Raw genomic sequence first — 16,015 nt, 5'->3', positions numbered from 1 at the left:
ATGGAGTCGTTGTTTGGTGAGGTCTTCCGGGATAAGACATAGATACCATTCGAACATCGATGTGGTGACTATGGTGGTGGCGTGGGGGCTTGAATTGGGTGACTCCACATAATGTTGCATGGGTAGTGCGGATAATTCTAGATGATGAATGGTTAGTGGGGTTGAACTTAATTTTGGAATGGGCCATTATAGGAGCAAGGTTTGATGTGAACGAGTTCTTTGTAGACCAAAGGATGGCAAACCTCCATGAACTTGTTCCTTTTATGCGATGGTCGATCAGGTTTAATAGAGATGAGCGACGGGCAGAGGCAATGATTGCATGGGACTCTTTGAAAATCCTTTTGCGATAGAGGATGGTTGTGGGTGGCAGAGTGGTGGTTCCAATGGTAAATGCAGGTGGTGGGAATGCGAATGGAAGATGGGGTTGACGTCGGGGAAGGGGTGATCGAGGCCAATAATTGGTATGCTTCTTGGATGGTGGTTGAAGCTAGCTCTCTTTCTCGACTCCCTATGAATGAAACATTGTTGCTTTGTTGTTTTTTGTACAATTTTTGATAAAAAGTTTATGTGGGGTCATGAATGGTATTTTGAAGTATATTTGAAGGGGTTTCTTTTTGTACTCTCTTATAGTATTGTAGGTGGTAGGGTTTGTAAATCGATATTGATGTCTAGGGTTAATAGTACTTTCAGTGGTGTTCCTATTATCAAAGTGTTTGCATTGTTGTATATGGTGTCTGGTGGGTGGATGTCCCAATTTCAGTTTGTAATTCAGAGGTGGTGGGTGATATGGAAGGTAATGGTGCTGGATTTTGCCATGTTTGGAAGAGGGCTCTAGGTGTTTTTTTGGCAAAAATGGTGGTTAGGGTTAGTTTTTACAATTCAGTCTCTATTATTTTCTCTCTTCCAGAGTCCGATATGGTACTCAAACATTGTAAAACATTTGATTATATATTTAAAAATTAATACTTTACCGATTAAAAAAAAGATTTCTTGCACAAAGGAGCCCAAATGACTAAGATATTGTTGTTTGAAAATCGTTTGCGTAATTATGATGCTTGTATCACCGCGAAACCTCCAAACTTCAAATGCCTATATATTTGGCCTCTAGTGTTCATTTTGGATGAATGAAAAGGCAAAACTGACTTTCTCAAACATTTTGAATCATATGGTGATCTTAGATTTGACCCAACAAGCCCCTTTTTTTATTGGTAATGGGCCGAAGCTGATAAAGTGTACATACCCTACCCCCTTGTGGGATTTGAACTTGTGACCTCTCTTTCAAGAGCACAAGTTTTCCACCACTAGGCCAACTCAGGCTGTACAACAAGCCCTAATTTTTACCTATAATACAAAGCCACAAAAATAAAAATAAAAACCCCAATATTCAAAAAAAATATCTCAAAATGACTAACCAAAGGCACTCTTAAAGATTTGATACCATGTTAGAGTTGATTATGAAGGTAGCCACCCAAGATCTAGAGGCCTAATGGAAAAAGCAAGAACAAGAGAAGATAAACATGACAATAATAAATGATATTCCTATCAAGATGCAATAGAATGTGATGAAAGTGCATAGGAGACCTCTTAGTAAAATAGGCCAAGGTGAAACATAGAAGCACATAAGATTATGACAAGTGTCTTAATCTTATGACATGATACATAAAGTGATAACTCAACACCCACCTAATGTAAAAAAGTGATAGTTTAATATGTTGTAGCATCCTAAAATTTCACGGTCCTTTGCAATTTTGACTGCATTTGGGGCCCTCACTTTAGTGTTCATAGATCTCGATGCCTAATTAAGGCCTGATTATGCCTTCACTACATAAATATGGATTCATTTTCACTTTATCCACTACATGGCCCCTTGATCTGACCCCAAAATAGGGGAGGACCAAGGTGTGGTGCTCTGGTCCTCACTGTGACCAAGGTGCCACACCTTCATCCTCCTTAGGTGGGCCCTATTTTGGTCCCCTCTAGCAATCTCAAAAATGAGTGGTAAATCTCTCCCCGTGTTAGCCTATGTGAGAAAATTAAAGCATTTTTTGATGGGCAAGTCTATAAGGAGGTTTTCCCATCTCATTTGCATAACACAGATATGCAAGAGATCATAAGAGAGGGGAGAAATCATCATCAAGCATTAGAGCATTCATTAATTATCTCTGAAGGTCTTCAAAGATGCATTCTTCATTTACCAATTATGGAGCAACATTACATCATTCATTTGCAAGCACGTGTGTGTGATTAGGGTTTTGTCATGTTCATGTCATTTCATACAACATATGTGATTGCATTCAAGAAGCAAAGCATCATTATCATTCATTGCAGATCTGAGGTATATACCTTTCCATCATTTTATTTCAATATCTGCAATATTTCAATCAAGGTTAATTCTTAAATCGAGGTTTGACTTAGGCAAGCCCCTATTCCCAGTCCATTTCTCTTCTTTTTCATGTGCAGGAAACAGATACGAAGATGTACTCTTCAGGATAGACACTATTTGTAGAGATGAATCAACCCTTTTTGGCATGCAAAAAAGTAGGAGGACCAAGGTGACGGGCACATCGATCCTAACATTTTTGGAGCTTTTTCAAGGATCAAATCCGAATCTGCATATACTGCTAAGATCTAGGTGCATGCAGAAATTTGACAACTGTAGCTCACTGTTTTTGCATTTTTACCTTCATTTCCAACACTTTCCCTAATTTCAGCATGTCAACTCATTAAAGAGGGTAAGCAATTCACACTCCACTTAAATCTATTTAGGATTCAGTCCTTATCATTCTTGACTTGGGATTGGATCTATTGGATTTCTCCGTCATTTGAATCTAAATGTAAAATTAGAGGTTTTCATTCCTTTCATGGTGGAAACCCTAATTTTTCACCCTTTACACATGTCCACTAAATGTGGATCACCCACTGAGGTGGAAAAGTGATATTATGATAAAACCACTAAAGGTGTAATTTCCACATGAGGTGGGAAGTGATAATATGATAATACCATTGAAAGTGTAAATTTTCCTATGTGGTCCTTGTAGCGTCGTAAATTATACACCCTTAATTGGGTGGTACATTTCCACGCTCAGGTTAGCACCTGCCTTAGTGTGTTGTATCTTGCATTTTAATTTCCCTTTAAGCATTTAATTAATAAATTAATTTAGTTGAATCTAAAGTCCTCTTTCATCCCTCTACACATCATAAAATTGGGCCCTTAATCCTATGTATGCCCCTTTTTATTTTATTAGTTCAACTAATTAATTCATCAAAAGCCCTAATTATGTCCTATTTCAACCTTCAAGGCCCGAATTTGTATATATAAACACCTTGAATCATCGCATCCACTTGAGGATCACCTTATAATCATGATACTTCACATCCCTAAAAATTCATGAAAAAGTTGATCGGACCAAGGCGATTCATTGTTGTTCCAACTTTTTCTCCTCGAATTTCGAGATCATGTTTTGGCAGTATTATAATGTTTAAATTTGACTTGGTGCAAAAAAATATCTTTTCTAGGTCAGCCTATAGTCGAAAACAAAGTTAGGGTTTCATACATATAGCCTTTCCTTTCCTCGTTTGAAGGATCCAACAACTCAAACACTTGAAGGAGCCTCTTATGAAGTGAAAGTATAGGTTATGTGAGCCTTCAACTAGTAAATCAAGCATTTATAAAGTCTTCATCAACCATTTTCATCATCAATTGAAGCTTTAGAGATATTGAAGAATAAGGAGATCACCGACTGTTGATTGTCTTGTACCTCTCTCTTAGGATGTGGTACGATTTCACGTTACTTTCATATCTCTACGTGAGTTTCACAACACTTGTTTTTCGGATATGAATTCATGTTTTAGATCCATGATTGCATTTATGATTTGAAGTATTTACATTAAATTTACATTCACGTAGGGTTTTATGCTCATAATGTAGGATAGAACTTTAATTCTTGCATTTTAGCTCACTTAGGATCTTGTAAGCACATAAGATTCTAGCACACACACATTTCAATACATTATTGGCTATTTGTGGAGGTGGAAATCACCAAAACAAGGGGTTTGACTTAGACAAAAACCTATATAGCCACCCATACACCATTTTCCAGCTTGTAGGCACATTTGCAGGATTCTGACAGAGCAACAGGCTTTCAAAAAGATAGAACTCATAGGCATAGGTTCAAATCCATATGAAGGCCCCAAAACACTGGGACCAAGGTGCCCAATGCCTTGGTCCTCAACATGTTTCTATAGTTTTTGGAGATTCAACTTGCAAGGATCTCAATCTGTAGTTTCCAGAATCCTAGGTCAGTACAATCTCTAGGACCAAGGCGCCCAACACTCTGGTGCGACTCATTCTGGCTCAGATTTGTGTGTCAGGTGCATACTAGAATTCTCTTTCCATCTTTGTACTTTATATCTCAGTTTCAGTACAGTATCTCTCTATTATTTTAGTTTACATAGTCATTTCATTCATCTCCCTAGCTTAGTTCATCATTATTGCACATTTAGCTCACTTCCCTTTCATAATAGCAAAGGAATAGGAGCCCTAAAAGTATTCCTTGATTGTCTTTCACACTTGAAGTAGTCAAAGTGAATCACTTCCTTAGGATCTTCTGTATTCCAATGTGTGGAGGAAAGTGGGGTTAGGTTATAAACCATCTGATCCCATTTTTCGCCATCATAGTCCCTAAGTAAACTTAAGTAACATGTGTGATTAGGACCTAGGCAAAGAAATTACTAGGTCATAAACCATCTGATCCCATTTTTTGCCATCACAGTCCCTAAGTAAACTTAAGTAACATGTGTGATTAGGACCTAGGCGAAGAAATTACTAGGTACAACACTTAATCTCACCAATAAATATATCAAGTGATAGGCTAAGAAAATAAATATCTAGATGCTTGCTATCATTTTTCATTTATGATAGATGTATCAAATTACACACACATGCCTACATGCAATTAGGAACAAATAATTTTGGAAAAGTTGTTTAATAATTTGTTCATCCTTTTCACCATTGAACAAGCATTTTAAGAAAATTTGCACAATGAAATTAGGCACTGGCCAAACATGAGCTAGATGAATTCATATCAAAGATATAGTTTGAACTTGTCAAGTGATGGTCAAAGGAAAAAAATACATATCTAGCACTATCCAACTACAAGCTAGATAAATCATTATTTTGTCAAAGTGCATTAGTAACCCATGTGGCCTCTTCGTATCCATGTTATTGCAAATATTATGAGAAAAATAATGTGATTCAAACAAAATCATTAGTTGATGGCCTTATAACCATATTGCAAAAGATACCAGAATACCAGTTCAATTCTAATTTATGCATGCATTTAACACCTCAATATAAACACAACTATGCTACTATTCTCTTCATTCAACATGGATTACTCAGTAGTACAACACATTCATTCTTAAGAAAACTACATGGAACATAAACAACAAAATGAAATCCTTTCTCTCTGTGTGATTTTTGGATCCTAAAGTGCTATGTTATGTTTTTGAAACATTATTGTGAGAATGGTATATAAAATTTGATAGTGTTTCATTTTCACTACTACATATGTTTTGTGAATACCATAGATATTTTTAAATGAAATACTTTGTTGATACAATTGCACATAAACATATATTTTTGAAACATTTTACCATTCTTTTTATAGATGAAATAAACTGGTGCAAATGAATACAATAGATTGATGGAGTAAGAGAATTTTGTCTAAAAAATGCATAATACACCATTATCATATGTATTTAAAAAATAAATCATATTGCTAGACTTGCTGTCAATAATAAACCTAACTATTATTTCATCATCTTGTTTACTCACCATAAGCTTTCCCAAATATGAATAACTTTTGTCACTCACAAATAGAAATCAAATTAAGATAAGAGTAGCATCCTTATTCTTTCACTAAAGTTCTAAATGAATAAAATATTTTTTTATAATGCTCTTTATTGGTCCTTACATGAATGTATGTGCATTTTTAGCTAGCAACAACTTAGAGGTATTGGATTTTTCATAAGGGTTTAGGTATGTAGGAGGGAAAATAGGGAGCTATCCTAAGTTTTGGGTTTTTTCATGAGGGTTTGTGTAACATAAAATCAGGTAAACACCATATGGACCTAAGTATGTAGGAGGGAAAATAGGGAGCTATCCTAAGTATTGGGTAGCCATGAGATGATGGAGAATTATGTTTTAAGTTCTTTGAAATTGGAAAATTATATGGCTTGTGGTTGACTAGTGTGTATTTTTTAGGGTTTCAATTCCACGAAAACCATCATTTATATTTTATTAAACAATTCTATAAATCGATTCACGTCTTCTTTAGAACATAATCAAAACTGTCGTTTATATTTTATTAAACAATTCAATACCTTGTATTTTTTATTTTTTTTTACCATTATAATCTTACAAATTTGAAAAAAACAATATAATTCAAGTTTGAAGCATGATTGAAACATTGGTAAATAAAAAAATATTACATAATTAAACCCAAAAACATTCAAAAACTATAATACGACTTCCCGCCTAGGTTCACGATGGGAATGCTTTTGGCTTCCGCAGATCCACCCGTTGAAAACACGTGCTACCATTAAAAAACACGCTCCATAGATAGATATTGCAGCTGAAAAAAGCATGCTACTGGTTCGAATCCACCCGTTGAAAATAAAACATGCTACTGTTAATAAACACGCTCCATAGATAGATATTGCAGCTGAAAAAAGCATGCTACCGTTAACAAAAACACGCTCCTATTCCTTAACCTATTATATATATGGCCATTGATTTAGAAGAATAGCTCATCCGCAATGTTCTGTGTTTCCCTACGTACATTGATTCTGAATGTACTAGCTATGCGTACTTCTCTGGTTATTGCTGCTTCAAGGCCATAGTGAGCATACAGATGAAAGATTTTAGGGAACTGAATTTATAAATTCTTGGTATTGGGGTGAATTTGCCATTTGGTGTGCCCTATCTGCGGAGGAATGTTGTCCGAGGGAGTGATGCCTCCAACGCCTCAGAGGTCATCCGCATCACCAATCATGTGCGGAGGAATGTTGTAAGTCCCATATACCCAATGCCTACAAAGGAATTCTTGAGCTTAATTACTTAAATTGATCTGTTGGTTTTTCCTCTTTTCTGTTTCATCTGGTTAATGGATATATGTTTTTGATAAGGTAATTTTTTATTTAAAAACCATAGAATTATATTTTATTCCATGTAGAATGTAATCATATGTTATTTTTATGACATGAATGTTAACTTGGCCAACAGAGAACACAAAGATTCTGTTGAGCAATAGCATTTGAGACATTCTGACTCATCTCTGTACTCTGTAGTGATGGTCTGCAATCTAGGACTTCTGTTACTATTTCATTAGTTTTATAATATTAAATTAATGTTTGGCAGCAATTGAAGAAGTTGGTCTACAATCTAGGATATCTTATGCTTTCCTTGATTGCTTGTTGAGTCAACTCCTTTCCTTGGGCACCCAGCTGACTCATCCCGTCTGCAATTGTCCTTGCACAAATTGTCCTCTATATCTTCTCACCTACCTTCCAACTTACCAATTGATCTTTATATGCTTGCAACTATCTAAAAATCCTCCAGACTACCATGACTACCCCCTCTCCCTGATTTCAGGTCACGTGAGAAGCGACTTGAAGGTGATCAAATCCCTTAAGAGGGTGTAGGAGATTCTCTAATACTAGTAGCTGTCACTTGTTTGATTCATGTTTTATGCATATCTTGTTCATCTGATTCCCTAGGAGGTCTCTGTCAAGTTCAGTCATCTATTAGGTCTGTCATCTGTATCCTTCAAACACCGACAATCATTCATGAGAACTTTAGTGACTATTATATCACCTCACTATTGCATGGTGCATGGTCTTTTTATATATACCATCCTACTGTCATGCCTCTACCATGCATTTTTGTCATTTATCTCCTAAATGTTTTTCTTTTACATCAGTGTTTGGGCCTTGATACAATCATCATACTGTTTCTGTGTCATAAAAACTATCAACTTTTTCCAACAGTCCATAGAACTTGAAGAAAGAACTCACGGACTTTTTCTTGCTACTGTTATGCGTGAATTGTATTCTCCTTTATGATGATTAGGTCTCTAGACTGCCACTTGACCCAGATTTTGTCAAAATACCATGCCCTTGTCCTAGAATCTCTAATTTGCAAATTAGTTCACTGTCACGAATACCATCTAGGTTTCTGATTGCTTTTGATTTCTAACTTTCTTTCCACTTTCCCTTGTGCTTATTTTATGATCCTTGGACTGTTATGCACTGGTATTTATTACTGTCATCCACATGGCTATTATTTCACTTAGTTTAATTTATCACATTGTCATATAATCTGTCAATCGCCCTGTCATATGCACCAAACCACCTCTACCTATAGTGTTTTGACTCATATTTTTCATACCTTCATAGCAGTTTTGTTCACTATCATGATTCAATTAACAATGTCTTGCAACCATGCATACCGTATCGATATTCATCATTTTGGTGTTTACTCAGACATAGGAATTCTAAGGAGAATTTTGATAGTTGTACTTGCTATCTTTTCTCTTTGTATTCTACGCTCTTATTGATTATTGAAAGCCTTTGCCTCTGTCATACATCTTTCATGATGCACTCCACAAGTCGTAGTACACTGTCACTGATTCTTTGTTCTACTTAACCTTTTCAACTCTGTCATTGTCTAGATCATGCTCTCTGTTTTCAATGTATCATGATGGATATACAATTTCAGTCAAGGCATGCAAGTTTAGTGAATTGAGCATGGCAGACTTCTTACTTTAGGATTTTCAAGGTTAAAAATTCTTGCAAAGACTATCACCCTTTTCTTTTATGGATATTTCAAGGAATTAACTGTACTGTAAAAATGAAATGCCAAATCAATGAAATCATCCATCTAGAAAGTTTGCCCACTATTATTTGACATGAAGATTGTCATCACAAGGACTATCATCTCTGTGCGTTTGTTTATTGAAGATGTTCATGACTTATTCATAGTTCACCCTATGATGCTGTGTTCACAGCTTGATACTGCCCCTCTAAAATTTATCAAAGCATTATAATCGTACTTATGAAATTCATGACCTACCATTCTACTATTCATGCAGTAAAGTCAACCTCTTCCTTTTCACCATTGCATAGTCTCTTTCATTGACAATAAAGCAAAACTCAACATAAGTATTCACAGAAGATTTTTATAGTTAACAGAGGCAAAAAAAAAATGATCACAAGGGTTTTAAATGTATAATAATTCTGATATCAGGTTTAACAGTATTAAGGACTTCACTCAAACCCTATTTCTATCATTTGTACTCTTTTTTATGGAGTTTTTTCTTAGCTAGGGTTTGGCCAAGTTTTGAAGTTTACAAAAGGCTCTTCTTTTCTCAACACCACTATACCATAGAGAACAATGACGATCCCAAACTTACCATTCAAGGAGCATGTGGGAACTTGACATTCTGTAGATTACCATCTTATGGGTTTACTCATTGAGGGGCCTTTGAATGACCTTTTAAAGTTCCTCTTAAAGTATGCTCTGCTACCTTGCTTCTTGTAAGCTTTGTCATAGGTGACTTCTTTGAACCCTTCTTCAAAACTAATATTATTAGAACCCGGTCTTCAAACATATTAGATCATCAAGCAACCAATCTTAGCACCTATCTTCCTAGTGATCAAGCCACATGTCCTTCTCTTACTTATCTTTATATTAGAGATCTACCAACCAGAACAACGCTTATTATGGAGTTTTCTTCATAATGATGACACAAGATCTTTGATTACAGAACTCTTGACTAAACTTTGGATAGATTTCTGCCCTCTATCATGGTTTTTTGTACATTATTTATCACATGGTTTGAATGTTCATAATAACAAAGATTCTGTCACTCCCTTAAGACCTCATGGGAAATATATCTTAAGCTCAAAAGAGGGGCAATGTACATTTGAAATTTTGATTATTATCTGTATAGCAATATTGTGGCTAAAATGATTTAAAATTTTTATTGTCTAATAGGACTAATTTCGGAAAGGAGAACCAGTATGTATATTAGCTTATTATGGTAGCCATGGACCAACAAAATTTGCAGAGGTAGAAGAATGCTCAGCCAATATAAGGGAGGGCAGAAACCATATTACTGAAGCTTAAATCTCTGAAAATGGAAGCATGTTGCATGCATTGTTGGAGATGGTGTAGCTCCAGGAAGACAGCAATGATGTGGATAATATAAAGCAGGCATTTAGCAAATGACTACTTATGCTAAAAGTGGAGTGAATTTCAAAATAAATTAAAATTTGTTGTGAACTTGAATTTATATATATTTAATAGTAATGTTAATATACAAATTTTTTGTTTCGTTCACATTGATGTTAACAGTTTGATTGTTGAAGTCAAATTCATTTCAGTGACTTAATGAATGTTTAGAGAGTTTTGTTTACATTAGATTCTGTTTTGTTGGTTTCTTTGTCCATCATTCTATGCTGCTTTTTTTTTTTTTTTTTTCTTTCATTCTTTTTTTGTTTGGCATGGTCGTGCCGCCTTTGTTTTTATTGTCTGTAAGTTTTACTCTAATATGTTTGGTATGCATTTTTCTTTTGTATTTTTATGTGTAGATTGTTTTCAAAAAAACTTTTTTGGTATTTTGCATTTGTCTTTTTTTGTGGGTGGTGATTTTTCAGGCAGCAGTGATGATGAGGAGGAGGAGGAGAAATGAAGCAGAACTACATATCGCAAGCACCAGGAAATGCAACAGGTATGAACATTTGAATTTGCATTTGATTATAAATTTATATTTTGCCAGCCTTTTGTTTATTTAATTGAATTTCAAAAATAAAGAATCTATTTTTTTATTTACCGTAATTAGTTTAATTCTCTTACCCATAATTATGTATAATCCAGAGTGGTCAATCTAGCTCACCATATTTAAATTTTTAGTTCTCAGTCACTTTATAGAGTCTAACAGAGCATATAGATCAAGTCTGTAGTCTTATAATTAATAATACAGACTTGAGACTGCATTTAATTGTAATTCACTCACAATCTTACCTCTACAATTTCATGAAGTTTGAAATCTGTATCATTCTTGAACCCAAAAGTCCATATGAATTTTGTTTCACCAGATGTAAATTCACTTTAAATCTATTGAACAATTTTAATATGGATTTTGGATTTCAACCCTCTGATTACCATATACAACTTAGCTTTCCATCTCTGCATATAATATGTAAAGTCTTTTCAAACCTGAACTAGAATATCAATTTTGATCGATTGCAGAACTCAAGTCTATACTTGAAGTGTAGAAGATGACTATTTTTCATGAAATATAGTTGACATTGAGATTCTCAACTTTATGACATACAATTATTTAAGACCCAAACCATAAAATTGTCGTTATCATTTTATTGGATTGAATGGAATGAGGAAAATCTCTTTTAGTATGTTGGATTGCCATAGGCCTCACTGGAGCATCCAATATAGTAGATTATCATTTTATTGGATTGAATGGAATGAGGAAAATCTCTTTTAGTATGTTGGATTGCCATAGGCCTCACTGGAGCATTCAATATAGTAGATTAAGTGAAACAAGCTGAACAACAGGATGGATAAAGTAGAAAATCATTGAGTTTGAATATGGGATTTGGAGGTTTTTGCTAGTAAGAGGCAATCCTTACAGGGAGAAAAAAAACATATGTTGGATCAAGAGGATAATACCTACATTAAATCATTGTATAGCTAGACTAAAAGGTAAAATTTGAATAAAAGACTTTTGCATGCTTTCAAATATTTTGGACCTTGCTATATAATTTCAAGCTACGGAATGGGTGAAAAATCACAACAATGATATTAAAGGAAAGTTTATGTTCCAGTTGTTCTTGAGGGTGATTTTTCTAACAAAAGTCACACTATCTATTTGGAATGTCATATCCCCTTATTACATTTGGAAGTCATTCATTACCCAGGATCCATATGATTGAAAAACTTGAAACCATTTTGTAGCCCCATAGTAAATTACACTAGAAGTAGACAAATCCAAAATAAATTGGTTTTAGTCTCATATGTGATGCATAACATGGGGATCATATCGTGGCTTGTTGAAGTATCTGAGGCCCCAATTGTTGTGAAGGAATTTTTAATGGTTGATTTCTCATTATGGACATATATTAGCAATCGAGTATCAAGTACAGGGATCATGACTTTTGGTTCTAATGTGCATATGAGAGAGGTTAATGAACGTCTTTGTAAAACGAGAGAAAGTGAAAAACACATTATAAATGATCTCTTAACTGTTTTTGGTATTATAGATATTTCATACAATTTTATGCTAAATCTCATGTTCAATCTTACAGTAAAATTGTAATACTACAATTTGTTTTTGTACATATTTACTAGAAAACTTCAAGCACAGTTTTAGTTTTATTTCCAATTTTTGACTTACCATCTCTCAATATCTAAGCAATCTTTGTGATCTTTTTTCTTCTTTTTGGTCTGCATAATTTTTTTTCCAAAGTATTTTGATTTGGATCCAATCTTTTTTTTTAAAAAACTGAATTTCTTGTCTTAGCAGCTCACGCAAGCTATAAAAGTCTATTTATCTGAAGTCCCAAATAAACAGTATTTACCATTTTCTATTTGCTGAAGAACTTGATAAGTTTGCTTATTAATCTCATGTTAAGCCACCACTTTGAAATTACTGTGAAATTTGGGAAGAAAATTTAAAAGGAAGACATTCATGCTTATCTCAAAATACTTAGCATAAAAGTAGTAAGTAAATAACTATAAGATTTTATCTGCTTGGTGCACCTTAAAAACTAGTATACTGCATTCCCTAGTTGCTAATATTTAGATGTACTGCTTGAAATCAAAGGCCATTCAAGTATGTCTTACATCGGAAGCAAATGATTCTACCTCTCTTCTTTACTACTTAGTTTTGTACTTATTCAAGAAGATTGTTTACAAGTTGCTTTCAATACGTAGTTGACACATATAATGTCAAATCTCAATTTGTATGGTCTTCAAATTAACATATCTCAGAATGCGCTAAGAATTGTTGCTATGTATGTGATTTTGTATACACATGAGATTATTTTTAACAACTTAATGCTAAAGGGTGTCAAATTCTGTACTTCTTGAGGGGTGGGGGTGCTGATGGTGAAGGCATGTGTTCTCCACATTGGAGGTCATTAGTTTGAAACCAATGGTGGATAGGGCTATAAACTTAGTTGAACAATATATTTGGCAAATGGAAAAGCAATTCCCATGTGGATACCACAAGTGATCTGTCAGTCATGAATTACTATTTCACTTGGCAGTGACATGAAAAACTATGATTCCCAAACATGGTTATTGTTTGCAGATTAAATAGTCTCTTTCTCTCTTACAATTATAGTCTTTACTTTTCCATCAATCCCTGCTTTTAGTCCAACCCAACTTCATTCCATTCACAAAAAAAATCAGGTCTTAAATAGAGTTGTACCACAATGAATTGAGCTATTCTTTACAAAAGACATTTGGCTTCAGAAGCTCATCTTAGACTTAAAGTTACTACAGACACAACCATTGGGCTATTTTCAGTTCAAATCAGTATTTTAGTTTCTGATATTTTATCCAAACCAAGATGGCTACCAGCTGCATTCCAAAATTAATGGGATGAGTAAAGGCTTTGTTTATGTAATTAGGAAATCTTTGGGATGTGGGACCTAGCCCACTCCGTTTATGTAATTAGGGAATCTTTGGGACATGGGACCTAGCTCACTCTGTTTATGGTAACTCATACTCAGATATGTAGAGCTGTTTGTTAACACCTTTTTATCAATAAAAAACAACTTTGTCTTCTCTAATCTATTCTTTTGTGTGCAAAAGAATATATCACGTCATAGATAAGTGATGTGATTTTTTGTGATTTGTATGCAAATCCTCAATATATGCCACATTTTCTATAGCAACTTTATAAAGAAGTAACATGTATTACACAGGTTATAGTTTGTGTATGGATTTTAGTCATTTTGGGGTTGTGAAACTTTTATTTTTTCTTCCATAGTGTTAAAATATCAACCTTGCTATGAAATGTTGATGTATTGACATGTCAAAACCTGAGTTGTGTGAAATAAAACTTGTTAATTGGGGTGTTAATAAATTTTCTTTGTGATTTCAGGAGAGCAGCCACATACTAATCAAGTGTGCAACATTAGTTAATGTTTGGATTTGGTTCAAGCAGTCGATGTGGCAGAAGCAGTTGGCATTCGTTGATTACTATAATAATAAATACCTTTGCCATGCCTGTAGAATGATGTCTAGAGTGCAAAGTGATGCCTAGAGTTTCTCAATTGTTATTGAAGTCAATGAAGAACAAATTTTAATTTTACTATTGCACTTTTGTATCATTTTATGAAATCGTTCAACTTATTTGTAAATGGATATGTAAATAGATTTGTCGTTTAATAATTTTCTTTTTTTGGGAAGGGTTGAATTTGCCCCCTCCTCAAGGCTGAAGAGAATGGTCATTGGTCATGGCCATTTTTTTCAGCCTAGTGTTTCTGCATTGTTTTTTTATTTTTTATTTTTTTTCTAATTTTATATTAAAGCAAGATATATGTGAAGTGTATGTTTGAACAAGATGTGTGAACTGCAATAATGCTACATGAAATGTCTTTTAACTTTCACATGCAATAATGCTACATGAAATGTCTTTTAACTTTCACATTCATTTATCTCAGTATTTATGCTTTAGCATTTATTTTGAATATGTGAAACAAACAAACTATGTGTGAAATGTGTTTTAACTTTGACAACAACTTTCTTGTGTTTGTAATTTAGTACATGTGTGCAAATTTGATTTTTTATGTTCACCTTATATTAAGAATATTGTATGTTTGAACTCTAGCATTCACATTTTTTGTATTTGTACTTAGACATGTTTTAACTCAAGTGTTTACCATTTGTGTGGTTGAACTGACTTTTTGCAAAACCTATTCAAATTAGGCATGTGTTCACATTTGTGTGTTTGTATTTTGGTATATGTTTGAACTTTGGGTAGATTTAAACATTAGCATTTAGTTTGTATATGTGTGAAGTGTGTTTGAACAACTATGTGTGAAATGAATAAACATTGTGTAACTTTGGGATTCACTTTGTGTGTGTTTGAAGTACTTTTTTGTGAAATGTTTTTACATTTGGTATCTTTTGTGAAATGTTTTTACATTTGTGTATGTTTATTTTATGTGTGGTTAAACTTTGTCATGTGTTTGCTTTTTGTTGGTGTGAGATAAGTTGTAACTTCGAAATTCATTTTATATGAATTGTGTTGTGTTTGAAATAAAATTTTGATAATTTACTTAATGTGTTTTGCGCTTTCATTTATGATAACTTTGTGTGTGTGTTTGAGCAATGTCCATGTGTTTTGTTTACATTTGTGTGCTTGAAAGGTAATTTTGACATTACCTTTGGTGTTGTTTGTATTTTAGTTAGTTTTGGAATTCACTTTGTGTGTTGTTTGCATTTGAACTAATTTTGGAATTCATTGTGTGGTGGTTTTTGTATTTTTGCTAATTCTAGAATTCAACTTTGTATGGTTTGTGTTTTAACTTCATGTTTGAGAAAATTCTATGATGTTTTATAAATTTAGCATTTAGTTTACATGTGTAGTTATTCTTGGTGTTTGTTCTAACTTTAGCAACCATTGTGTGTGTGTGTGTGCATGTTGTAAATGTTGTAAACATGCATTCATTTCTTTCAATTATATTTGGACTGTATGAAAGAACTTTAATTTACACTTTTTTGTTGAATCTGTATAGAAAAGATTCAATAATGATCAATTTGTGTGGATGAATGCATGTGTAATTGCATTATGTATGAAAGTTAAATTTATGTGGTGTGTATGTGTTTGAACTAACTTTGGCATTCACTTTGTGTTGTGTGTTTAAACTAAATTCGATATTCACTTTGGGTCGCATGTGTGCTTCATGTTTGTGTATGAAA

At 33.8% G+C, this 16,015-nt stretch overlaps 1 long non-coding RNA gene across 1 annotated transcript; it reads left to right on the top strand.

Moving 5' to 3' along the window:
• Window positions 1-6,564: 6,564 nt before the first annotated feature.
• Window positions 6,565-14,504, top strand: LOC131065863 (uncharacterized). The gene is made up of 3 exons (XR_009358212.1): window positions 6,565-7,070; window positions 10,058-10,793; window positions 14,193-14,504. It is a non-coding gene; the product is annotated as an uncharacterized LOC131065863 (long non-coding RNA).
• The last annotated feature ends 1,511 nt before the right edge of the window (window positions 14,505-16,015 follow it).

This window comes from Cryptomeria japonica, chromosome 6 (genome assembly GCF_030272615.1).
Source record: "Cryptomeria japonica chromosome 6, Sugi_1.0, whole genome shotgun sequence".
In the NCBI taxonomy this organism is placed as follows: Eukaryota; Viridiplantae; Streptophyta; class Pinopsida; order Cupressales; family Cupressaceae; genus Cryptomeria; species Cryptomeria japonica.
The sequence above is the reverse complement of the archived record's forward strand: the minus strand, read 5'-3'. Positions and strand labels throughout refer to the sequence as shown.